We start from the raw sequence: 27526 nt of genomic DNA on the forward strand, positions 1-27526 counted from the left end.
ATGGTAAAGTATAACAAATCCTGTTCAATAAACAGATTTCGGTGATGGGACGAAATAGTGTGACATCAATTACCGTGTTACTTACTCCTTGTAGTTGAGCCTTTTTAACAAAATGTGGTTGTGAATAAAAAAAATCCTGTGCCTAACGCTGCAAGTAGCATTATGTTCAGCGTCTCACAAATCGTCGACCCTGGCCTCAATCCATAGAAATATAATAAGCTTATTTTTTTAAAAATGAAATTATTCCAACCTCCACCTGAGCATTCACTTCAAATGACTGGAATTTATAACCAAAAAAAATACCCTCAGCATTTTCCTCCGGATCTAGTTGATTAATAAAAAAAAAGACTGCACACTATAAAGAACCACGATCAGAGGCATAACTCAAACTTACGGTGCAGCAAGCAAGTCTCTTTCAGAGCAGAATGGAGCCTACGTAACAGGAATCCTCCGGATACCCCCAGTAAAAGCTTTTGAGTGGAGGGGGAAAAAAGCGAAGCCGACAGACCTGGACCTGCAGCCCTTTCGCTCTGGGAGCCGCGCGCGCTCCGCATTCCTGATCTCCCGGGGAGGCGGCGCCGGGAACAGGGAGGGGTGGGGCTGGGGGAGGCTGGGCGGGACCGGGGGGGGCCTCATTTGCATGCGTAATGACAGCGGGCAGATCGCAGCAGGCAGCAGGCAGCAGGCAGCAGCCAAGCCCGCGGCCACGTGGTGGGGGGGGGAAGCAAAGAGCCAGCGGGAGGCGCCTGGGCATGGACCAGCGTCGGCAGAGCCAGAGCGCAGGGATGGCGAGCAGGGCTCCAGAAGAGCTCGCCCCAGCCTGACGAGAAACTTTCCGCGCTCGCTTCGCCTCGGACTTCTTTTTTTTTTCTTATTATTTTATTGCTGTCGTTAAGAGGTAAGCCGACCGATCTCGCCTTCTCTTTTTCTCTTTGTAGCCTTCGTTGCTTCTGCTCTGGTGTCCGGGGGAAGGAAAGTCCCCGGATCGGTGGGTGCACACCCTGCTGTACCTTAACCCCCTTTTTTAGCCTCTCTACTTGCCAAACGTGATACGATTTCGTCCGGGCAGATGGACGGTGCCGGGGGGGTGAAAAGGGTCGAGTTTTGTTCATCTGCCCCAGTGCGTTACTGTCCGGCTGTCACGGAAAGGATTAGGATTTACTCGTCAAGCCTTGTACTTGTTTCCTGAAAACACGCGTCCAGAGCAGGCTGACAGTGCGCTCCGACGGAGCGCACTTTACTGTATCGACCTGATGGAAAGGACAGCGCCAAACAAGTCTCAAAGCGGCCGGCACCCCGCGCGGTTCAGCCCATCGGGGGCCCGGGTTTTGCCCTGTGTAATGCATTTCTTTCGTTGTGGGGGTCTCCATCTGGTGCCTTCTTGTAATGGAGAAAGCACTCACTCTCCTCCTCCTCCTCTCCCCTCACTCTCTTTTCTAGGGGAGCTTCAATGGCCATAAACCTTCTTCAGACGAATCGGGGGGGGGGGGGGGGGGGGGGGGGTGTGGACTCTCTTTTCCTATGTATCAACATCTTATTCAGATCTCACTTTAAAGAATTAAAAAAAAAATTCCTTCTAAGTAAAAAAAGGCAGGTCCACTTACATATCATCAATACCAATTTGTTGGGGGGGGGGGAGGGAACATTTGTGCTCCTGCTTCTTTGAAAGAGTCACTGTTTCTTCTGCTCCTCGGGGGTGTTTGGAAGGAACAGAGAAGGAAGACATTTTTATCATGAGGGCAGACCTATCTATTGGCCCATTTTATTTCATTTCTTAAAAGTATTTTTGGGGTTTATATGGTCTGTTTAGATGGTTTTTGCCAATTGTACTTAGTCCACGATGGACTAAGTACAATTGGCAAAAACCATCTAAACCGACCAGGGTTTCTAACGGTGATGTAAATGTACAGCAGCAGAATGGCACTAATGAATGTGATTTTATTCGGTGTTGGATGTTCTATAATTTCTGCCTTGGGCCCTCGGGGAGTGGCGATTAAGAAATCTGAATGAATGAATAAACACCACAAGGCCATGATCATGATAGCAGCAGGTCTAGATGATGCAGAACGGGAGTGGTAAGTAGGAGGAATGAGCAGAAAGCCTAAAACATTAAACACTCCTTCCGGAATTAAAGGAAGATCCGGAATTGTACCAACTACATTTGGCCTCAGGCCTGGATCCATAGCTACCGCTACAAACATGTTTTTAAAGTTTATGAGCATGATAATATAGTAATTAATTATCTCCCTACTTGTTGAATAGAAGTGCCACAGTTACTGTTTTTATTTTCTAATAGACTAAATACTTTCAAAAACTAAAGGATATCTCATGTAATATATTTATTAGAGATCCTATGAATTAAGAATTAATACCCACACACACACACACACACATTATAAGCTGAGGCTATGGTAGTAAAGGATACATACACTCTCAGTAGATTAAGCAATCTTCTGCAAATAAATGTAATCTTTCAAAAGACTGCATAGAAGCTATAAGATTAACCCTTGTACATTTCTAAGCATTGATAAAATACTTTATTGTAAGATGTAACTAGTTGGAGCACTGGCCTCCCAGCATGAAGTTACAAGAGAATAGAGTCTGGCTGCCCTGTTAATTGACATGGGCACCTACAAATAAAAAATGTCAACAATCAATTTGTAGATGATGCAGTTTTACTGGACAAAAATTAATACACTTGTGAGGTGCTTTCTTGAAAAAGGAAGTTACACATCTATGCCCCTTCATCAGATCTCTGCACTGCTGGTTTTTTTTGCTGCTTCCAGAGCGTAATTTAATATTACTAGCATACTAGGTGCATCTTACATCCTAGATAACTTACAGTTTCTCATCAGATGTTGCCAGTATATAAGTCTAAGGAATTTGACAACATCCCCAGCTCCTTCTTCTAGTGCAGGTGTCCCCAAACCACTGTCTGTGGACCTGACCTGGCCCACAGAACTTGTTTTTCTAGTCTGCCATGCTCTTAATAGGACACAGCCAGCATGGATTTACCCAAGGGAAGTCTTGCCTCACAAATCTTATACTTTTTTTTGTTTTGAACGGGAGAATAAACATGTGGAGAAAGGTGAGCCAATAGATGTGGTGTAAAACTTCTGTAAATCCAAAGTCCCTCATGAGAGGCTTCTAAGAAAACTAAAAATTCAGGGGATAGGAGGTGATGTCCTTTTGTGGACTGCGAACTGGTTAAAAGACAGGAAACAGAGAGTAGGATTACATGGTCAGTTTTCTCAGTGAAAAAAGGTAAATAGTGGAGTGTCTCAGCGATCTGTACTCGGACCTGTCCTTTTTACTACATTTATGAATGATCTGGAAAGGGATATGATGAGTGAGGTGATCAAATTGGCAGATGACACAAAATTATGCAGCACAGTTAAATCTCAAGCGGACCTTGTGAGACTGGAAGATTGGGCATCCAAATGGCAGATGAAATTTAATGTGGACAAGTGCAAGGTGATGCATATAGGAAAAAATAACCCTTACTATAGTTACATGATGTAGGTTCCATATTAGGAGCTACCACCCAGAAAAGAGATCTAGGCGTCATAGTGGATAATACATTGAAATTGTCAGCTCAGTGTGCTGCAGCAGTCAAAAAAGTAAACAGAATGTAAGAACATAAGGAATTATTAGGAAGGGAATGATGAATAAAATGGTGGATATCATAATGCTTCCACGGTGAAACCGCACATTGAATACTCTGCAATTCCAGTTGCCACATCTCAAAAAAGATAGAGTTGCACTACAGAAAGTACAGAGGTGGGCGACCAATATGATAAAGGGCATGAAACGGCTCCCCTATGATGAAAAGCTAAAGAGGTTAGGGCGGTTTAGCTTGGAGAAGAAATGGCTGAGGGAGATATGATAGAGGTCTACAAAATCACAAAAGGACTTGAACAGGTTAATGTAAATTAGTTATTTACTCTCTCAGACAATAGAAAGACAAAGGGGGCACTCCATGAAGTTAGCAAGCAGCTTTATTTAAAACAAATCAGAGAAAATTCTTTTTCCCTCAATGCACAATTAAGCTCTGGATTCATTGCCAGAGAATGTGGTTACTGCAGTTAGTGTAAGGTTGGATACATTCCTAGAGAAGTCCATAAACTGCTATCAATCAATAAGGAATAGTAGCGTGGGATATATTTAATGTTTGGGTTCTTGCCAGGCACTTGTAACTGGATTGGACACAGGAAGCTGGGCTTGATGGACCCTTGGTCTGACCCAGTCTGGAATGTCTTATGTTCCTTTGTGCAGTTGGATTTGAGGATTTTTTTTTTATGGGGGGGGGGAATGGCTGAAAGGCTGGCGAGGTTTCCCTGACCTTGCCAGCAAGGGGGGGGGGGGGGGGGGGGGAGAGCTGATTTGCACCCGTGCTAGTGACGAGTACCATTGGTGGTGAGCCCAGACCCTGCCAGTGGGAGGGAGGGAGGGGATGGAAGTGATTGGGGAGGAGGGAGTGCACCTCACACACGCCTACCTTGGAGGAAGATGAAGGAGAAGGCAGGGTTGCTAACTTCCAAGAAATCTAGAAATATTCTTACTGGCAATGCATCTGCCCCCATCCTCAGGAGGCTTCCCCCTCCCTTTCCCAGCATTTGAAATCAAATCAGCCCCACTCCACCCTCGGTGGCCCTTCTCTTGGAAAGTTTGGGAATATCTTGTTTGCTGGCCTTTTGTTTCTACCTGTCAGGAACTCGGACCCTACTTTTCTTTTCAATTTCAGCCACAAATGTTAAAGAAGCAGATACTCCTGTTTTGCTTAAAAAAAAAAAATTACATTTGCAGTGGTTGGGAGGAAAGAAGAATAGGACGACCCAGATCAGCTGTTGCAGTGGTGAGCTCTCCCTTCTTGCTAAGATTGAAAAATTGCATTTTTATATAAACCTCAGCTCCCATTAAAAGGGTCATGACACCTTGTATTTACAACGAGTTGCTAAAATTTAATGATGAGAAACCGGGGACTGTGCATTTCTGAAACAGCCCCCATGCAGAAGAAAGCATGGAGCCATAGCAGAAGCACCCAGGTGATAGCCAGAAACATTTTATTTATTTATGTATCATTTTTCTATACCGATGTTCAACTAGTGTTATCACACCAGTTTACAGTTACTAAGGAATCCATTAACATAGATTTCTTCTTTACAATGAGACCTTGTAGTCTGAGTGGCTGTATAACATGGGGGGGGGGGGGGGGGAGAGAGAAGCCGATGCCCTACCTGGGAGCTGAGAAGATACCAGGTAGGGTCATCACTCTCTCTTGTAGATACAAGGCGTCACGCCACATTTAATGGCAACCACTGTCGTGCCATTTCGGTCAAACCCTGAGAGAGCACTGCCTTTGCGGGGGAAGGACTGGAACCCCAGCAGCAATCTGGAGCTGCCGTCTGTTACTTGGATAACCTTGGGTGCTGGTGTGGGTTGTAGTGCACTCCCTTCCTCTGCTCACAAGATCACTAGTGATTTGAGATTTACGACTACATCCCCTGGAACAAGGGGCTGGAGCTGCAGTTAAAGTGTCTTGGACTAGTTTATATCCTGGCAACATCCGGAGGAAAATAAAAGTTGTTAGGTTCTTGAAGCAGTAGGAAAGGAGAGCAGGCTTGGGCTCTACCTACATGTGATTTGCTGCTGTTTCAAGTCTTGAGTTTCTGGTTTTGCCCTTGAAAAGAAAAAGCACATCAGATTCATTTAAATCTTTATTTATACATACGTTTTTATATTTTGCAACTTCCAGAACCAAATTCGTTTATTCGTGGCATCAATAGATCGATCTCTGGTTCCTTTCTGTCCTTACACCAGTCATATTCTTCATGCAACTGAATAGGAAGCTCATTTCATAACTTCAGGCCTGCAAAGGAAGAGGCCCTCGCCCATATTCATGCACCCGAAAGTAAGGCAGGTTAAATCTGTCCAGAAGAGCACGTTGCCCCCGGAGGAACATAACCTCTCTACCAACCTTGCCAGGCTGGGAGTACTTTGGGTATCAGGATCAGTGCTAAAATCTTAAACCGAGTTCCATTCCCGATCGGCAGATAAAAGAGAACACAGTGATGTAATTTTCGTCCTGTTAGTTTCAGTGGTTGCTAGGGAGGGCCTTTTTTTTTTTTTTATTGTACTCTGGCCAGAATCATACCTTGCCTTTTACTTATACAGAATGCCAATCCTTTCACTTAACATGTTCCAATTTGCCTTCTTGGTGTAGACAGACACCTGGCTCTCCTCTCCGCTGTATGCGGACATGTTTCTTGTTATTGTCTGATGGGTGAATTGTGGAGCAGACAGGCAGGAAGGCCAAAAAACTGAGCAGCTGTGCCCCTGCCTTGCAGCAAACAATACAAGTAGGCTGACAGATTACATTGTGCTGTAAATCAAACCTCACTTAAACTAAAGGTTTTTCTATAATTATGCAATTCATTTTGAAATAAACACAGGGCTGGACAGCTTGGAGGAATGGGCTAGGAGTTAGACTCAGGACTGCATTAGAGATTTTTTTTCACTTGAATAGGCAGACCTGAGCGCATGGGGAAGGGGTAGCCAGAGGTGGCATTAAAAAGCTGGAATGTGCTCCCAAATTAGCACAATATTGTGCCCTTAATATGATTGACTTATAAAGTGTGTGAAACCTTTATTTCAGCTCAGTAGACTGAAGGTGTTAAGGGAGTTCAGTGCCAGTGGTACTTACTTGTGTTTCTCCTCGACCAGCATCCGTGGATCAGGCAAACATTCAGAAGCAGTGAAGCAAATAGCTCCCTGTGCTGACCTCCTCGCTTCTTCTGGAAATGAAAACCACACAAGGTGTTTGGTTTTATTACACCAAAATCCCAATGAACATACATTTGAGTTTGGTGCATGGATGAGTAATGCCATACCCCTCCCCCATACCATCTCTCTCTCGTTTTCTTTTTAATTCGGAATCAATAGGAAGTCATGCTATTTGCAAATAACTTTCTGGCTAGCTGTGAAAAATATGGATTTAGCAACAAAACTGAGAGTGATTTTTTTTTACTAATCAGCTGTAAGAGCAGCCAAAGAAAGGGGAGACAATGGGAACTGGGAGATTATTAAAGCAAATAAAAATGAAATCTATCACACAATCTTATAATTTGCATTAGGCGAGCTAGTGAATTTAAAAAAAAAAATGTTTTTCTAGAGTGTTTTAGGTTTTCAGTAAAAAAAAAAAAAAAAGTGTAAGTCCCACCCTCTTGCTATCTGTTATAAACTAGAGAACGGTAAAGAGCGGCTACGTCTGCGCCGAAGAGGAGCTGCAGGCAGGTCGAGGTTTGCGAGAAACTCGGGTTTCTGCAGGAGGCGAGGACTGATCAAGGAAACGAGTCGCACTGTGCGCAGTAGAGTTGGGTACTGAGGCACTGCATGCGGCAAGTTAAAAAAGGGAAAGAAAGAAAGCTAACAAAATAAAGAATCCAGCGTGATCTTCGAACGTCAGTGACACAAATCCAGAAAATTAGGTTCAACAAGTGCCACTTTTAGCTGTGAGGCGTCGCGGTGCTCTCTCCTTCCGCTCAGCTGTAGCGCTGCTGCCACCTGCTGGTGGCTACTTGTATTCGACCGAGAAGCTTCGTTGCGCATCTAGCTGCCCAAAAAAAAAAAGGCACTCCTCTCTAGTAAAATATTTTATGCTTCATGATTCGGAAATATTCCTTCAAGCCAGTGCATTTTAATGAGAAGTTAAGCCCTGATCCGTTCATTGGTTTCTAATTACCCCTCCCCAGCTCGGACACAACACACTCAAATTCCTCCCCAGGCTGCCCCCAGCACGCTGACCCCACCCTCTGAAAAATCCAAGGATATGAAAATACCCACTTCCCCCCATACTGCAGCCCTTACCCCATCATGGGTCCACAGGTCCTAAGTTCTGGGGCAGTATCCATCTCCAGTTTTGCAAAATGGCCATGGGTCAACCTGTGGCCAGCACCATTATGCTGTATGCCTGCTCTACATTTCTCAGCAATTTCAATAAATATGTTGAGCTTGGCTTTTTTGTTTTTGTTTGCATCAATATTTTGTACTGTTCAATTTTAGTTCACAAAAGTTAGCATAAGTCTTGTCTTCAGTTTGTAGAACTGGACCTGAAACCTTATCCCTTGCAAAACACAATTACCACAGAAACAAGTGTTCTGTGACAATTTTTATTCATTCTGTGGTTATGACTAAACTTTTTTTTTTTTCTGAAACTAAGGCCTACAATAGTTAGCTCAAGTAACAGAGTTCACCAGGCTACTGGACTGAAAATACACACATTTGGACTGGTCCAGGGAGACGGGTTTGAGGCCCAGATCCAGTTGCTGCTTCATTGTTACAGCAGAGACTGGGAATGCCTTGGAAGTAGTGTTCACAGGCCCCAAGGGGGAGTGAGCCCCTGCTAATCAATAGCAGCATGAACAATCACAACTCAAGAAGTTCCCAGGTATGGGGATTAAAATGTGGATGAAAACCCTGGGTAGATGTGAAGGAAGGCCCTTCCCAATTCACCCAGCCTAAATATCAGCAGGCTTGGGCAGAGTCTGAATGGGCTGGAAGGAAGCCCAAGGAGTGCCCGATCAAAGAAAGAAGACGCCCCACGTTTGGGGACTCTCTATAACATATAACTCTTCTGGAATATGGTTATTCCGCAGGACAATAATCATTTTTCAATTCAAGAGTTGTAAAGCACCTGCGAGCCCTACCATTAGAGATCCAAGAAAAGTACTCTAAAAATTGCCCTTTGGAAATGGCAGGTTTGGTTTTGCAAAACACAAATCTTTAAAATAAGGATTTTTTTTTTTGTATAGTATGCGGCAGCTGAACTAATCCTTTGCAACTGTGTGCAGTACAGAACATTATGAGCTCTGGCAATGTTATAGACCTCCCCCTGAACAAATTCAGGCTTGTCAAATGGATGATCCCATAGCCGTGAGCAGAGAAAAGTTGTAAAAAGAAATTATGCTAAAATTGACTGCCTATGGTTAAAGTCAACTGAAGTAGATATGTTTCCATCGTTCAGTATGTAGCTACTTGACTGTACCTGCTAGGGTTTCCTGTTTCTTTTAAGTCTGTTTTCTAGGTATGTGTGAGGGGGGTGAAGCAAGATTAAAGAGCAGAGCTTATTTACCAGTCCTTTCTGTTGACTAATTATGGGTCATTTTCTGATGTCAAGCTATCGATGTACATGTGATCAGAGGAGGATTTATTAATACACAGAAAAACCTTCAGAGAGATAGCCGTGTTAGTCTGATGTAGCAAAAATCAGAAGAGGCAGGTGGTACCTTATAGGCTAACCAGTTTGAGGCATGAGCTTTTGAGGACCGAGTCCACTTTGTGAGATACATGAAGTGTAATATATGCCATCACCTGCCCTCTTCTGTCTGCATAGGACAACACAGGTCAGTCCCCAAGGAAAAGACTAAATGGACATAAATCTGACATTAGAAAAGGCAACATTCAGAAATCAGTAAGAGAACATTCTCTATCTGACCTTAAAGTTGCCATAGTCCTAAAAAGGAACTTCAGAGGAACACTCCGGCATGAAACTGCTGAATTGGAACTGATCACCCTAGGTCTGAATATAGACAAGGACTTCATGGCACACTACAAATATCTACGAACTTAACTGACCTCAGTTGGCAGCAATCTGGACTATAATGCTACTCACGCGTTTCACACTCCGCCCTGCTTAATCCAGTGCCTTCTCTGTGTTCTGTATCCTCCTCCCCCGCTCCCCACCCCCATCTCTATATATTTTGCCCACTTCCTGTACATCACTTCATGCCTCTGTCCTCAGCAACGCATGCCTCAATAAACTGGTTAGACTATAAGGTGCCACCTGCCTGTCATCATTTTGTTGTGGTTCTCAGACATAAAAGCTTAGAGCCAACAGCTGTAGAGAAAAGCTTTTTATTTAAATGCTATAAAATAATATAAGACCTTATGGAGACAAAGACTGGCAGAGCGCAACACAAAACACTGGCATAATTCTCCCTCTCTCGAATGATTTCACTGATAAGATTTTATATAGGATTTTTCTCTTGTACATTTCCAACCCCTAAACTAGGTTATATAATTGTCAAAATTTCTATGATTGGCTTTCTACTATAAACAAACAATCTGAATGGCCATATGAAGATTTGTTCTTGCTCTGTATGTAAGTTAATCTACGCCTTGTATGTTTGTCAGTATGACCTTATTGATTCTAAAACATAATTCCTGGAGCCCAGTTCTTTTTGATAATACAGCATTTTCTATTTAGCTGCATCATCAGTTTATCTAGCAAAAGCAAAACATTGAAGCAGAAATATTATACAATACTTATTTGTCAGATTTTCCATACCGTCGTTCAGACAAGCCATCACAATGGTTTACAATTTTTAAGAAAAGATATACATAAGATAAAAGCATACAACAAAATATAAGAAACCATTAAAACAAACTATCATAAAAAGAAAAGAAATCAATTACTGTAAAATAGTATAAAAGAACTAAGATAATAAAATGATCAAAATAAGAGGTATAGAATATTAAAATTAGAACACTCTCATACTTTAGTAATCAAAGTTCTTATGATCAAGAAGTCATAAAAAAACTTAGAACAAGAATACTGTCCAAAAAAAAAAAAGTGTTTCATTGTCTTTTCACTGCTCTTCATTACAAGTTATGCCTATGATAGGGCCTATAAGCACCTCAACGATATCAATAGGCAATTGCCAATGGAGTGGCCATTCTACCCATGTGCAGGGTCATTAACAGGGGGGGGGGGGGGGGGGAGTGCCAGATCTGAGCTGCTGTTATCAGTGGAAGTTAAGCTCCAGCTGCTGTGGTGTCATCGGAGAAGCCTGCACATGTCATTGGAATGGGACTGCCCCTGCATCAGCAGTGACTTGGGAGGGGGGGAGCGGAGGGCAGCCAGTTGTCTATATGCTTTAAGGGCAGCTGCAGGTAAATGTCTGCTGCTGCATGTGATTAATGCAGTCTTCAGTCTTTTCAGTGAAGATCAATTAGAATAACCAAATAACTATGGTTCAGTATCACACAGTACTAGAGCAGATGAAATTAGATACTGACAACATAGAAAATATTTTTTTGTTTCATGATAACAAAGCATATTTTTAGTGAAATTTATGTTTTGTTTTTTAACTGATTTTTGTGAAAGGAAATTTGTCAAACGAATTAGCAACTGAGGAAAAACTAAACTGAGAAGTATTTTAGAAGTATCCAAGTAACAGCAGGTTGGATTGAAGGGAAATCCTGAAGATTTAGGGCTTGATTTAACAGACACAAAATAGAAGAAAAGGACCCGATTTACCAAGGCTTAAATGTATTTGACAGCTCACTAAATGGTTATCCAGAAGAAGGCAAAAAAAAAAAAACCTGTCACAGCTAATTTAGTTTTGCTGTGGAAGCCTTCATGACCTTAAAATGGCATCTGAATAGACAGGCACCAAAAATCTAAGTAGGTCATCCTACCCCATCCTAGGAGCTGATCAAATCTGCTCTCAAACATGCCTGTAGCTTCACGTTAGCCATGTCAACTTCTCTGGAGGCACATTCCAAGTATTATCACTGCTAGGATAAAATTGTCTGCCTCTGTAGATTTGAAAATGTAATTTCTTTAATCAAATAGAGTGGCCTCTTCTGTTACGCTGGAAATGCTAAATATTTCCTGTAAGGTATTTGAGCAGAGTAGCCATGTTCCCTCATCTTGTTTTTGAAGGAGTCTAAGTCTGATCATGACGACTATCCCTTTAATTCAATTAGCTGTCCCCTGCACCTTTTCTTATCCCCTAAACATCCTTCCAAAGTGTGGAATAAGAGGTGCAAAGCTGGCTTCACACCAAGGTCCATGGAGCCCATGCCAGTTTGGGTCACAAGTACCAGGCAGATCTCAAAAAGTAGATTTCTTGTTACTCACGGCCAGGGATAGCAATAGCTTTCTTTAGTCTATCTGGCTAATAATATTTTACGGACTTTTCCTTTGCAAGGTGAATTTCTCCCCTATGAGGAAAGACTAAAGAGGTTAGGACTTTTTAGCTTGGAGAAGAGACGGCTGAGATGATAGAGGTGTTTAAAATCATGAGAGGTCTAGAACGGGTAGATGTGAATCAGTTAGTTACTCTTTCAGATAATAGAAAGACTAGGGGGCACGCCATGAAGTTGGCATGTGGCACATTTAAAACGAATTGAAGAAAGTTCTTTTTCACTCAACGCACAATTAAACTCTGGAATTTGTTGCCAGAGGATGTGGTTAGTGCAGTTAGTATAGCTGTGTTTAAAAAAGGATTGGATAAGTTCTTGGAGGAGAAGTCCATTACCTACTATTAATTAAGTTGGCTTAGAAATTAGCCACTGCTATTACTAGCAACGGTAACATGGAACAGACTTAGTTTTTGGGTACTTGCCAGGTTCTTATGGCCTGGATTGGCCACTGTTGGAAACAGGATGCTGGGCTTGATGGACCCTTGGTCTGACCCAGTATGGCATGTTCTTAAATTCAAACAAGCAGTTTGTCTGTTATCTCAAATGATCCATTAGCTCACAAGCCATGAGAATAACTTTTAAACAACTGCACGCAGCACCATCTACATGTGTATATGGTTGCAAATAGTTTTACTATAGTATATATCATTTATTTAATCACATCAGTTGTAGCCTGCTGATCCACCAATCTCAGAGGATGTTGCAAGCCAACAATTTTCCTTTGCACATGTGTAATATTTAGTTCCCTGTTAAATGTTATATATGTTCTAAATTACTCTGTAAATAGTTAAATGTTCCAAATCTTACTGTAAAATGTTAACCGTTCTAAGTTATACTGTAAAAATAAGCAGCCCATGCCTTATTTACTGTTCAATTTATTTGTGAACAGATGTGATATCTTGATCGAATGTCAGTATACAAGAAAACAAATAAAACAAACAACAATTCACATACAAAGTAAAAACAACCTTAACCAAAACAAGAAAAAAAAAATCACAAAACAAAGCAAAACAGAAGCATAAAACCATCTGGGAAGGAAGCACAAAAATAACCTAAATGGGGAAAGCAAAGCCATACATGCATATGATAAAATAAGCGTATCTTTACCCTGAAACATACGCTTCTATGTATGCTTATGTGCATTGAACAAGTATACTTTTCCTACTTATTTTTAAAATATATTCATATATATTTTCCACCCAAAAATATATTTGAAAGCATGCATGTATAAGCTTTATTAGTTACTCCACCAGTTCGCCCAGTCATTCTCCAGGTCATCAAAACCCTTCTCGTTCTTCAGCCTGAAACCCCCCCCCCCCCCCCCCCCATACACCCAGCAATTAATACTCAAGAAACAAGATAATTAGCAGATGCAAATTTCTGCCAATAAGATGGCAAATCTATGTGCATAAGTGTCTTAAAATAGCAACTTACCTGCATAAATGTTGGCCCTGCCCTGGAATGCTCCTAGACTACCCCCTTCTTACGCATATATGTTCGCGCGCAAAAGCAAAAATACACACGTTAGGTTTATAAAATACGTACATGAGTAGATGCTACTTATGCACAGATATACTAATTTAATGTGTGCAAGTCTTTGAAAATTAATTCACCCCATAGTTGTAATAATGTGGGAAAAGGTCTTCCTACATGGATATTGTCAAATTATTGTCATTCAAACAGTGCCCCAATATAATCATTGGGCTCCACCTTAAAAATGTTTAATTTTCTTATGCAAATAAAACTTGTCTGGATAGTCGCAGATGTGATGCAAGCTATTCAAATGCCAATACCCAACGCAGGCCACATTTCGAAAGGCACTTCATCAGGGATTATCTGCCATTAAAAAAAAAAAAAAATAGGTCTTCATTATTACAGAACAGCACCGGAAACTCAAAGCTCATTTAAATCAATGATGTGACCTACAAAACATTCATTCCAGACCAGTATTTGAAGCAACCAATCATAGCATGTAATATGCTCATCATTTATATTGTATACTCTCAGTGGAGAAGATAAAACTAATTTATTGGTACAGCAGAAAATAAAAGTCAGGGTCCATTTTGGTTGTTGTCTGTATCCATTCCTCCCCCCCCCCTGCCCCCAATGAAAGCGGTTGCAGTTGAATTTTACAGTCAGAGATCCTGACATGCAGACATAAGAGAAAAAGCACAGGAAGGCTTCTACGGCCATGTCTCAAAGGAAAGAACATCAAGCAGCATTGTCTGAATTATCAAGAAGGCTCCTCATCCAGTAAAAATGTTGCTAGCAGCAATTTATGGGTAAATATTTCCCTTATCATAAGGCTTGGGGGGTTTCCTGCATGGAACGGCAAATACTACCATAAGAAGCTTGCAGGGCAGACTGGATGTGCCATCTGATCCTTTTCTGCCATCATTACTATGTTACTATTTATTTATTTATTTAAATACTTTTAATATACCGATACTCAAGACTAGTGTCTTATCGTACCGGTTTACATTGAAACGAGGAGTAACCAATAAGCTATGAAGATAAAGTTACAATGAACATGGAGTTTACAGAGTGGGAGGGTAGAGAGCAAAAGCATACGATTAACAAGATAAGAAATAGATAACTAGGTTTTAACATAACGAGGTTTCATATAGAAACGAATGTAACAGGCTTAAATAATAAATAAGTATATGTATACTATGTAGTATATACCAATTCAAATTCTTCATTTAGCCCCAAAGAGGTAATAAATCGTACTGTAAATATTCAGTACTATTCGCTATAGTTCAATCATGCTTCTATATCACCTCCTCTCGCTAGACTTAGTACTTGTTCAATAATAGTCCATTTTAACTGTGTATAACTATGTTGATGATCCAAATAATATTGAACTATAGGTGCATTGATCTTTCTAGTTCTCATACAACTACGATGCTGTATCACCTGCACCCAAATGGATGACTTCGTGCGTCCAAATGTTTACATGAACTTTGAGTTTCTGTTGTGTAATAATGAAGACGTTATAGTGGATAACTCTTGATGAAAGGCCTTTGATCTGCTTTGGGCGTTAGCATTTGAATAGCTTGAATCACATCTGCGACTATCCAGACAAGTTTTGTCAGAAGAAAAATTAATTTGAAAATATTAATATACACGCGACTAGACCAGTGTTTCCCAACCCTCTCCTGGAAGCACACAATGGATACTTTTGAGACAGTTTTGCATACCTGGGACTCCAATGTATGGAGATCTATTTCATGCATATTCATTATAGATAAGAACATAAGAACATAAGATATCCTGAAAACCCGACTGGTTAGGTGTGCTTCCAGGAGAGGTTTGGGAAACACCAATCTAGACATTCGAAAGTGGAAGCCAGTTATATCGGGGCACCGTTTCAATGGTGTTGATTTGACGGTAATCATGTATGGTTTGTGAAATAAAGTGGGTCATTTAAAATGAGATAGCATAGACAAAGTGATTGGGTTTAAGGACTTTTCCTCAAGGAACTTATTCGAAACCTCTTTTAAACCCTGCTATGCTAGTTATCATGACCATGTCCTCTAGCAACAGTTTCTACAGCTTGATTGTTCACCCACTGAAAAAAAAAACCCCCAAACACAAAACCTTCTACAATTTGTTTAAAATCTGATTATTAATTTTATGGAGTATTCCCGTGTTTTAGTATTATTTGAAAGTGTAAATATCCACCCTTTTTATTTATTAACTGTTCCACCCCACTCATGATTTTCTAAACTTCTCTTATGTCCCCTCTAGGCCTTCTCTTTTCCAAGCTGTGGAGCCTCTCAAAGGGGAACCATTCCATCCCCTTTATCATTTTTTTTGTTGCCCTCTGCACCTTTTCTAGGTCTGCTAAGTCTTTTCTTGAGCAAGGCGACAAGGATCGCACACAATTCTCAAGGTGCAGTTGCACCATGGACAGACTTGGATTTGTCAACAGCTACTTTAGGGATTTGCCAAGGGCGGAAAAATTTTAGGGGCAGCAGATTAAGATGAAAAATTGCTGCTTTCTTGCTGTGCTGAATTTCACTCAGTAGGGAACAAATCTCTGCTTCCTTATCCAGCTGTAGTGAACAGGAGGGGATGGGGTAAGCCTGGAGCAGACAGGAAAGGGGTATCATTTTGGGGAGGATAGGAGGGGGGTCGAGTGGGAGCTTACTGGGGAGTGAGGAGAGAGGCTGCGCAACATTGGTTTGGGTGGGAGAGAAAAGGGATTGGGTGAATGTGTACATGTACCAGATTGGGTGTGAGAGTGGATGCAAGAGGGAACAGGACTGGAGCAAAGTAGGGACACCCCCCTGCCTCCACTCCCTCCCCAGAATTCAAGTCTTCCCTCCCATGATTTTGGAACTTCTCTTCCAACCTACCTCTCCCGTCTCCCAGATTCTGGATAACCTTCCCCCCGCCTCCCAAGCCCTAATCCTAGATCCTCCATTCTCTTACACTCTCTTTCTCCCTCCATCCCAGATTTCCAGTTCTCCCCAACCCCAGTCCTTCTCACTCCTCTCTCCAATCCGGATCATTGTCCTTTCACCCTCTTATTATCTCCAAGACTTCCTACCTGCGCTAATACCCTACATCCCTTTTTTTTCACGTAAGAAAAATTCTATAGATTCCTGCAAGGTTGGAAACATTTATGTTATAATATAAAAAGGTGGAAGTATTTGCCAACGTGTGTCAGAACTTTCTAATTTCTGCCGCAGGAAACTGTAAGACTGACTCTCAGATCTTCTACTTCCTATTGTTTGGCTGGGAGGCATAGAGGCGAGTGACATCACCAACAGCGCCTAGGGCAGAAAAACCTAAATCCATCACTGGCCACAGATCCAAACAAAGGTAATAGGATATTTTCCATTTTATCCTCCATTCCTAACATTCTATTGGCTTTTTTGGCTGCCGCTGTGCACTGAGCGCAAGGATTTCGATGTACTGTCCAGAAGGACTCCAGAGTCCTTCCTGGGTGGTGATTCCCAATACAGTATTGTGTACCTGTATATCTGTAGTTGAGATTATTTTTCCCTGTTTGCATCCTTCCACATTAATTTCATCTGCCATTCAGTCGCCCAGTCTCCTATCTTCAGTTCCTTGAGGTCCGCTACTGTTTTAACATTCTTGAATAATTTTGTCATGCAAATTTTATCACCTCCCTTACTTATTCCCTTTTTCAGATTATTTATTAATAATATGTTAAACAGCATAGAAATGACCTTTCTCCATTTGAAAAACTGACCATGTATTCCTACCCCCTGTTTCCTGTCTTTTGACCAGTTACCAGTCCACTGCCTCCTATCTCATGACTTTGTGATTTCCTAAGAAGTCTCGCATGGGGGACTTTGTCAAATGCCTTCTGAAAATCCTAATACACTACATCTACTGGCTCACCTTTGTCCTTTGTTTATTTACACCTTCAGAAAAATCTAAAAGATTGGTTATTGAAGACTTACCTTTGCTAAAACCATGTTGACTCTTCCCCCTTAAGCTATGTCTAGCTACATGGCCAGTGAGTGCCCTTGTTTTTAAGAATAGTTTCTACTGTTTTGCCTGGCACTAACAAACTCAGTCTATAGTTTCCCAAATCACCCTTGGAGCCCTTTATAAAAAAAATTGGAAATGCATTGGCCACGCTCCTGTCCTCAGGTATTGTGACTATTTTAAAATGATAGGTTACATATTACTAGCAACAGGTTTGCAGTTTCATGTTTGAGTTATTTTAGGACTCTGGGGTAGATGCCATTCATCCTGGTGATTTGTTACTCTTTAGTTTCTCATTTTGATCTATTACCTCCTCTATTATCACAGAAATTTATTTTAGTTGCTCAAAATCATCACTATTAGAGATTGTTTCTAGTGTAGGTAGGTTCCCAACATCCTTATTAGAGACTGGGGCAAATAATTCAGATTTTCTGCTATTTCTTTGTCCTCCCTGAGCACCCATTTTATCTAATTGGTCATCTAGCAGCTTGACTCTCACAGGTTTTTTGCTATTCATGTTTGTCTCGGGCAATCCTCTTCTCAAATTGTTTCTTGGCTTGTCTTACATCTAACTTGCCAGTGCCTATGTTCTTGCCTATTTAATTTGGGTCTGTTTTTTCCTTTTTTTTTTTTTAAATGATGTCCTTTCAGCTCTAACTACCTCTTTCACCTCACCATTAATCCATGCTGAACTGTAGCCCATGCCCTCAATGCAAAAGCCCAAGAGACCTTTCTTCATATTTATTACATGTCAGCATTCACCTAGCCTTAAAAGTGGCTGACATTGAGTAGTCATGATTGTCTTGTTGTTTACTATTTCCTGTGGGATAGCAGAAAATATTGGTTCATGCAGTCTGTAATCTGCAGTCCCATTCTTGTGGCCTATCCACTTTTTCTCCTACATATAAAGAACTGCTCACATGGTTAGACAAACTGATGAAGTAGATATGAGAAGACCTATTGCTCCTGATCCCATGTTCATAATTTGTCAATACATTTTTCTTTAGCCAACAGCAAGTATTCTTATGATAATTTTGTTGTTTAGTTGGCATCCAGCTCAGGGCACTTCATGATGCCTGGCCTGAATGTGTGTTTGGCGCAGGCCTGAAGAGCAAGTCCTTGGTGTCCGGGCTGCAGATTGGACTCTGAGGGGTCCTGCAACGTCGAAGGGATGGGAGCCCTCTCTCAGATCAGAGCCTTTCTAGCCAACTTATCCTCTAGCCATCCCCCATAAATTCGACCACTTTGATGTGAGGGAATGTACGAGCTAATGGAGTGCCTGAGGCAATCCCCCTCCTGTGTGGCCTCTGGGAATGTGTTTGCCTGCTGCGACTGGCCTTTAATAATAAACTTCATCCATACACCATTAAACATCTATACCCTATGTCCAAAGTCCATCTCTAGCAATGGCGGTATTGTAGTTTGTGAAAGTATAACGCAACATAGCCAAAAAAAAAAAAAATCCCCAGATATCTTACTACATAATTCTTTATATAAATTCCAGCAGTTATAACACTTATAATTCCTCAGATATAAGCTGAATCACAAGAGCCAGCAATCTAGGCCCTTAAGTGTAGAAATACCCCACCACTGTTTAAACCCAATGAGTGTCCCTGCAAGTATACAGTATGTCTTCAAACATACAGACCCACAACTTGAGAGGTACCCCCTAAACCAAGCTGATAAAACTGCAAGTTTATGCCTTCAAAACATACAGCTTTCAGTATTTTGAAAAGCACTGCTTATTTAAACCATTTAGGAGCATTCAGCTTCCCCACAATATCTTAATTACTGGACTGCAGAGCTCTTGTTTTAAAAAATTAGACATGTAGTTAGTTTTCTTCTTTTTCAAAACCCAGTAATGCAGGGTTTCTCCCAGTAAAACAGTCAAGCACCTTAATCAGTAATCAGGCACTGGGTTTAAAGATGCTGTTTTCACAACTGCATTACTTCATCCAGCAAGTTTATATTAGGTTTAACTGGTATTTCATTCTGGGTTAAATATAAAATTTCCTTGGTTAAACTGTTTCCATTCTCCCCAATCCTTAAACTTAATTGATAATTGTTTCAACATAAACCAGTAACTTAGCAGTGCTGAGATCTTCCCGCTCATTCCTATAACATCTTCTAGCAATGTCTGCAATTCCTTCTAGATAACCTGAGCCACTTATGCAAATTAAACCACCCTCTCTGTACAAAGGTTTAGTTTTTGGGGCTTTTTTTTTTTCACAGACTTGCTATCACAGAACCTACTTTCAACAGTGGTTGGGCTCTAAACTTTTCCCTAATCCATAATCAAACACTTCCTTCATAAGTTCACATCCTCTCACAGCTTTGCTCAAAATCTCCACACAGTCTCACTTAAGTACAGGCAAAGTTTCCCTTCTCAGCAGCTAAGAACATAAACTTGGCTTAGCATATAATTGGGAAGTTCTTCAGGCTCTGCATCATCTTCTATGGTAGACTGGTCTAACTTTCTCCTCTTCCTCCCCTCTACTGTGCCATTGCTGCCTTTTCATAACACCTGGCAACCTATAGCTGTGATTGTGCTGAGTCATTCTGACCTAACTCTCTTTTGTTCTAAGAGCTATTGCTGGGGAAGCTGGGAAATGTAGTTCTTCAATGAGCAGCCATCTTCATTCAAGCGTGACTGCTTCTAAACCAGGTCCTGCTTTGCATTTCATCTTTCTGCACAGGGACTAAGCAAACATCTACTGATCATCACAGGCGCCTTCCAAAAAAAAAAAAAAAAGGAGAAAGAAATCAACAAGGATGCAGCATATTAAAGGGCACCTACTTACAGGGATATGGACCAAGGACACGAGGAATTTGTTACTGAAAAGCGAGCTTAAAGAGTAAAAACTGAAGGACTGGCATATTCTACAGTGAAGGTGCAAGTGTGGAAGAGGCTCAGAAACAGGATGTAGTTTGGTTTGGGAGCAGGATGGTGAGGAGATACGTGACAGTGAATGAAGCAAGCAAACGGCAGGGTGATGGGAGATCAGCACAAAACAGGGCTAGGGGATCAAGTTATGTGTACATTAAAAGGAAAAAAGGGGAATTGGATTCAGTCAACGCTGGGCCCTGACTTTTACGGTCCGGGTGTAGTGATTACACAGACATTAGGGAAAAAGCACAGTACTGCTTCTACAGCCAAATCCAAAAGCAAAGCACATCAAGCAGCAGCATTGTCTGAATTATCAGGAAGGCTGCTCACCCAGGAAAATTGTTGCTAGCAGTAATTTTAATATAGGTTTGACAGTTGCTTGGTTTTGATTGTAAATATTACTGCCCTTATCATAAGCTTGGGGTAACAAGCATGGAGCGCCAATTGCTACCTTTAATAGAAACATGGAGGTAACTGCACGGAGCAACATTTACTACCATAAGAAGCTTGCTTGGCAGATTGGATAACATAGAAGCATAGAAATGACGGCAGAAAAAGACCAATCTGCCCATCTAGTCTGCCCAGCAAGCTCCCACACTTGTTTTCCCATACTTATCTGTTTCATCAGCCACCAAGTTCAGGGCCCTTGTTGGTAACTGTTTGATTCAAATTTCCTGCCACCACCTGCGGTTGATGCAGAGAGTAATGTTGGAGTTGCATCAAAGGAAAGCATAAGGCTTAATGGTTAAGGGTAGTAATCACCGCATCAAGCAAGTTACCCTGATGCATGTTTACCCAGACTGCACAGATCAATGACTTGTTGGATGTTGTCTGAATGTAAATCCTTTTTTCCACATTTCCCCCTGCCGTTGAAGCAGAGAGCAATGCCGGATATGCATTCAAATTGATGTTTCAGGCTTAATTGGTTTAGGGTAGTAACCACCATAATAAAAACCTCCCTCACCATAATAAAAACCTCCCTCTCATACTCTCTTGTATATTGTACTTTATCTTCATTCCCCCTTTCTTGTTTCCTACTCCCAGTTAAGGCATCCTTGTTATAATGTAACTTTATACTCCTTCAAATTGTCTCTTGTTGATTGGTTGGTTATAGTTACTGCCTAGTTCGATGTAAACTGAGTTGATTTGATCTGTATCAAGAAAATCGGTATATAAAAGCCTTTAATAAATAAATAATAAGCAAGCTACCTCCGCATTTATTTGTTTACCCAGATTGTGAAGTTCAGTCCTTGTTGGTTGTTGTCTGAATGTAAATCCTCTTTTCCACATTCCCCCCTGCTTTAGAAGCAGAGAGCAATGCTGTTAGGGAAGACAAGAAATTCAGTTTGGGATGTATTAAGCAGTTGTAATTCTGATTACTTTTATTTGATATTATCCAGTCACCCTGAACACAGTTTTAATTTGGTATAGTAGGGATGTGCTTACAGCAGTTAGTGTAACTAGCTTTAAAAAAAGGTTTGGATAAGTTCCTGGAGGAGAAGTCCACAAACTGCTATTAATCAATAAGGAATACAAGCTTGAGATCTGTTTAATGTTTGGGTACTTGTGACTTGGATTGGCCACTGTTGGACACAGGATGCTGGGCTTGATGGACTCTTGGTCTGACCCAGTATGGCATTCTTATGTATGTGTGTTCTTAAACCTCTAAGAGTGTTTATTAGATTGTAAATTATTTACTGGATTGTGCTCTGAATAAAGATCCTTTTTTATTTTTGCCTGGATTCAGTAATTTTTTAAGGGGTTTTATCAGTTAAACGCAATTGATCCATTTTACATTTTTATCAAGTGAATAATATTTCAACAGTTATTTGTTATTTCATGGCATCTAAATTAACACAACAGATCAATCAATTAAAAGTCTGCACAAATGTGTCAATTCACAAATCTTCCTAGTTGTTTCTGACCTTCTCAACATAATTAGGAGTTTTGCTCTGTTTGTCTCACCTCTCTGGTAAACAAACAGTGACTGCAGGAGCACTGTGCAGCTTTTTTCTCTGTTGTTGAAGATGGGAAACAGGAATTTCATGGTTCAGATGCATGGATTTCAGCATCTGTAGGCTGCTCTCAGGCTATAGGACAGAAATGCAGTCTCTGGATCAGTACTGGACCTCAGGATGACTGGCTTCTTGGTGATGTTGGGTCTCAGCAGCTTTGTCTGCTTGGCTTACTTAGTATTCAAATTGGCATACTCAGGGCACAAGGATGAGGTTCTGGCACCCTTTGATTAGAAAACTTCTTTTTTTTTTTTTTTTTTGCAGAAGTGAAGTATTGAATAGAGATGTCTGCATGTCTCGGATATGCTTAAAGATAATTAGTGCCCAATCACTGTCCAAACTCTTTGCTTCCATCAAGAGCAAAGATACACAATCTGGCAACATTGCAAAAAAGATTTTTGATTATTAAAATGCATCCTTTTCCTTTTTTTTCTGTCCCCTATAGTGGTCTATACATAGGGCAGTTAGCCTTAATTTTTGTGTATATTTTGGTTTCTTATATTGCGTATTATGGGCTGAGTTGTTTCTGTCTGGCTCTAATTCAATTTTTCTTGAATTAATGTGCTTGAAACTTATAAAATTAAAGTTAAAGCAAATTTGAAAATGTCTGCATTTTTTGGTCTTAAAGCGTAGCAGAAAATCCCAAATCCTTGCTCTTCTTCAGTCTTTGGTTCAGAGAGAATAGACTCCGAACTTATAGTTAGATTTGTGGCCTGCAAATGTCCTGGGTGATCAGAACAGTAGATCAGTAATTGTCCCAGTCGGAGACTGCGGAAGAAAACCTGTTTATATGTTTTGGGAGGATTTCAAAATAGTTGCAGAAGGTTTTATATTTTAGCAGGTTGCAATGTGGGCGGGAGTTTGGGAGAGGGGTCCCACTAGACGCCCAGAGATTTTTATTAGCATGTAAGGGTTGGGGGGGAGGAGTCTCATTTTGGGGAAATAGCATGCATTATTTTTAAATAGCATATGCTGTTTCCTGAAACAAATTAAACAATGTCATTTCTTCATGTTTATCTTTCAGTTTAATGTATTTTATGTTTTTAACTGTGTAATCTACCAAACGCACGACTGTTGTTTCGGTGGGATAGAAATATATAAATAAATAGGCTCAAAGTGCATGAACAATTTTAACATGTGTACATCGCACCTGCTCATTTTCAAGGGAAACAATGTGGGTTATTGACGATTGCCCCCTTAATGAACACATTTTTGATGAAAAGGGTAAAAGTCCCTGTGGCATGTTTGTAAAATAGTGTGCGGTGCTTGAGGAGCGCTATGGATCTGATGGATTTCAGCATTGTTTTGCAGTTTGCACAGTGTTCATCATCCCATTAAAAATCTATACTCAAAAGATTTGCGAATTTTGTGCACACTCACAAATTTCTTTGGGAAATAGAATTTTAACTTTTCGTGTGTTCTTAGTGAGAATGCCCAGGCTGACTTGTCAGCTCTGGCCATGGTGTTCTGTGTGGCATCGCGGGATATCTGGGTTTGCACCACCCATTCACCGTGGCCCATCAGGCCTGGGTGTACCACAGGTACGGCACACCTAGGCCTGGGGAGGGAGGGAAGACAACGTCCCCTGCTGGCTAACTAATGGTACTGAAGGTGCACCCGGGAGGAAAGTCTTCTGAGATACCCAGGCATGTCATCGGTAGGGAAGGGGGCAGCAGAGACTGCTGAGGGGAGAAAACTGGGTGGAAAAGAAAAAAATATATATATATTCTCCTGATTTCATGACTTCTTAATACAATTGTTATATTACAGTGAAAAACAAAACTTAACTGGTATCATTAACTTGGGTGTGAAACACTTCTGTTATTCATGAGTATCCCAGAGTACTACAGCGACCTATACTTATGTAGCTAGTGAAAGCCCAACCCATAGATCACAGCTACTATAATGTATCAGAATCATATTAAAAATAGGTACATCTACTTGGCAGATGCAGATTTCTATTTGTTCCCAAAATTTTGAATAGCTGAGCTTCAGTGTAGGAAGACGAGCTTAAAAATATCTGGGGTGTTAACATACAAATGAGCCTGCAACACACCCAGCCTTTGAGTTGCATCCCTAAATCCTGCAATTAGTTATGACACTGTTTTCACTAGTTCCAACTAGATAAGAAACAAAATTCCATATAGCAGAAGATGTTGGGAAAAGTTTATGGCAGTATTATTTTTGTTGAGGGGGTCAAAGTCTGTGCTTGCAGGAAACAGACAGGTCCAGGAATGTTCCAGACAGAAATGTTCCAAAGAACGGTTTTAATTCACTGTTTTTCAGCATTCCTAAATTGTGCATCGGCTGCAGCGGAATTTCCCTAAGTCTGAGGCAGCCACTATGGAAAGCACATTTGTTGATCATTGCACTGCACATTTTGGTGCAGTGAAGTTTATGCAAAGTGACACATTTTCAAATTATTGCAATTGATAACGAGTTTAAATAACTAACCACATTTACAATCATTCAGCTATTGACTTGCTCCCTCAATCCCCAATTTTAGGCTCTGACTGGGTGTATGTCATGACAACACACCCTGTTCGGTATGCTTCATTACAAGAAGGAATCAGGTGTCCAATCCAGTATCCCCTTCTTGCCACTAGACCCAATATAACCACTTCTGTCAATAAAATCAATGCAGCGCTCCCATGCATGTGTCATGCCATCGTGAAGGATGCATCATACCACCTCCGATGTGTTTCATAGCACTATCTCATTCACTTGGTGGCAAAAGCATGAGGAAGGGTATACCAACTGGCTGGCATTGTCCAGAAAATGTAAGCTTTATTCAAGTTTATTTGAACAGAAACATTTTTATTGCACATGCTTCCCCTTACTTACCTGTTCACAGCAAAAATATATTTCCAGCAAGTACAGTGCTTGGCACTACTGCTTTAACTCTGATGGCCAGAGCAATAAACTTATAAGCATAATTTATTGCAATAAATGTAACATATTTTACTACATGTGTCCTCTAGGACAGATCATTATAGATGGGAAATGTTTGTTAGGATGTCAGTACATTTTCTTCTGTCTTGGGAATCTTGTATGTGTGAGATCCTGCATAAGTTTGGTAGAAACCTTTAATAAGAAAAAAAAACAGAAAAAAAAGAGTAGAATGGTGTTGATATCTTGCTGCCTCAAGCCACATAACTCAGATGTCCACGTGGCTTTTTTTGCTGTGAAGAAAGGGTATTAGGACTGAAATTGTGGGTCCATTGATTAATTAGTATTTATATTTTTTTGTATCATAAAATAAGAAATGACCTAATATGAATTAGAAATCTGTTGGTGGGTAGAGTATTGTAGGAATGAGCTTCAAAAGTAATTTTAGTAAAGTAGGCATTTCCTGCCTAGTGTTTTTTCTGTTTGTTTGGGTTTTTTTTGCCGCGAAGACTGAGTGTTTCTGCCTAGTGTAGGATGGTTCAGTTCCCTTGGTGCTCCTACCCTTGGCCTTAGCTATTATAGAGAGTGAAAGGAGGGTCCTTTCAGCACACTCCACTGGACTCAAAGTGTGATTACTGAGGAAGAATGGGTCAGATGAACTGCTGGAACCAGTAACAGTGGTAGTGAACAGCTGCTCGGAAATGCAGACACGTTTATATGAGTCAGCTGGGAGGTAATGAAGAAATGAATATTAATGTACAAATCTTTGGTTTTGGGTCACTGGTAGTTGTGTGTAAATAAAGGGCCTTGTCTGCAAAAATACTTTGCTCTACTCGGAGTGAATTTTTAAAAAAAATTTTTTAATTATAAACTAATGTTTTTCACAGCAATGTATTCCTGGATATTGAGGCAATATAAACAAATTAACAATATAATAACAGATATAGTGCCTGATTTTATTTTTTCCCCAACTCTGTATCTATGGAGGGGGAAACTTAGTAAATCAGGCCCCTAATTCACATTGCTTCAAGGCAAGGTCAATAGGAATATGTCACAAAGACCACAAACAGCTAAAAATGAAGATGCTAATCTTAATTCAGTAACAAATGTCTTTATTATATTAAATCTCAAATAAGGTATTTGCTGTTTATTTTCATATACCGCACAATCAGAAATACTGGCCAGAGTGATTAACAACATAATAAAATTATATAAAATCATAAAATAAAAAGACAATCATAAAACATAATAAAACTTTAGGACAATAAGGGGATCATTTTCCAAAGGTATCGCACGCGAAAAGGGACTTTTCGCACGTAAAAAGTCCCTTTTCGCGTGCGATACCTAGATCGGGGCAGGTTCTGGGAGGCACCCGCACCGGAAGGGGAGGAGTCGGGGCGGACGCTGTGAAGACACCGCTGACGGCGAAAAGGTAAGGAGCCTTATCGCTGTCAGTAACGCGGCCAATAGCACCACCTTTCACAGTGGTGCTATTGGTTTGCGAAAGCCGGCAGTGGTAGCACAGTGGTGGTTCAATCGCTGCCGGCTTTCGCAGGCCCGCCCCCCATTACCACCGGATTTTCTAAGTTCTGCGAACTTAGAAAATCCAGGCCTAAAACTGGATAACTGCTCAGGTTCCTAAAATTTGTAACTAGAATCCATAACAGTATTTACAAATGCATGGATAATTTAGGAAAAAAATCTTGTCACCCCCATTCAATGCATCTTATTTCACAGCTAGATATTTTTTCTGTTGCAGCTGAGAAACATCAGAGTCAGACCTTTAAAGTCCAAAAAATATTAATTTAACTTCAGAAAAAAACATTTCCATGCTTCAATCTATATCCAACTCCACCACAAATGAATTGATAACATGGCAAAGACAAATCAACAGATGATTTCAAGTTCCAAAGTTAGGTTTACGATACATCTGCAGCTTTGTTCTTTCCCTCTTTTGTGTAGACATATTAGACTTAAAAAAATAAATCTTTAAAATAAGTGGAGGATTTCCTTTGTATATCTGCAAGCATTCCATTAAACATTATTTAAATAATTCAAAGTGTGAAATGTTCTTAGCAACTGGGAAATTAGCTCTTTAAGGGCCGGATTTTCTAAACTATCGCGGCTCTGTGAATTCAGGGGGGCGGGGTAGGGGGGGCCGGACCTGCGAAAGCCGGCAGCGATCGCACCTCCGCGGTGCCATCGCTGCCGGCTTTCGCACCCAATAACACCACCATGAAAGGTGGCGCTATTGGGCGTGCTACTGGCAGCGATAAGGTGT

The 27526-nt window shown here is 40.8% G+C and overlaps 1 protein-coding gene across 2 annotated transcripts in view; it reads left to right on the plus strand.

Annotated features, from left to right (window-relative positions):
- The first annotated feature begins 744 nt into the window (after positions 1 to 744).
- The window catches only part of LOC115075395 (dual oxidase maturation factor 1-like), a 50966-nt gene continuing 24184 nt past the window's right edge, over positions 745 to 27526 (plus strand). Inside the window, exons 1-2 of one of the 2 annotated variants that reach the window (XM_029575741.1) lie at positions 745 to 898; positions 16686 to 16818. The gene's annotated coding sequence lies outside the window, so the exon portion shown is untranslated. The remainder of the gene's footprint in view (positions 899 to 16685; positions 16819 to 27526) is intronic. The other variant, XM_029575742.1, reaches the window with a different exon arrangement.

The sequence above is a fragment of the Rhinatrema bivittatum genome, chromosome 13 (assembly GCF_901001135.1).
Source record: "Rhinatrema bivittatum chromosome 13, aRhiBiv1.1, whole genome shotgun sequence".
Classification (NCBI taxonomy): Eukaryota; Metazoa; Chordata; class Amphibia; order Gymnophiona; family Rhinatrematidae; genus Rhinatrema; species Rhinatrema bivittatum.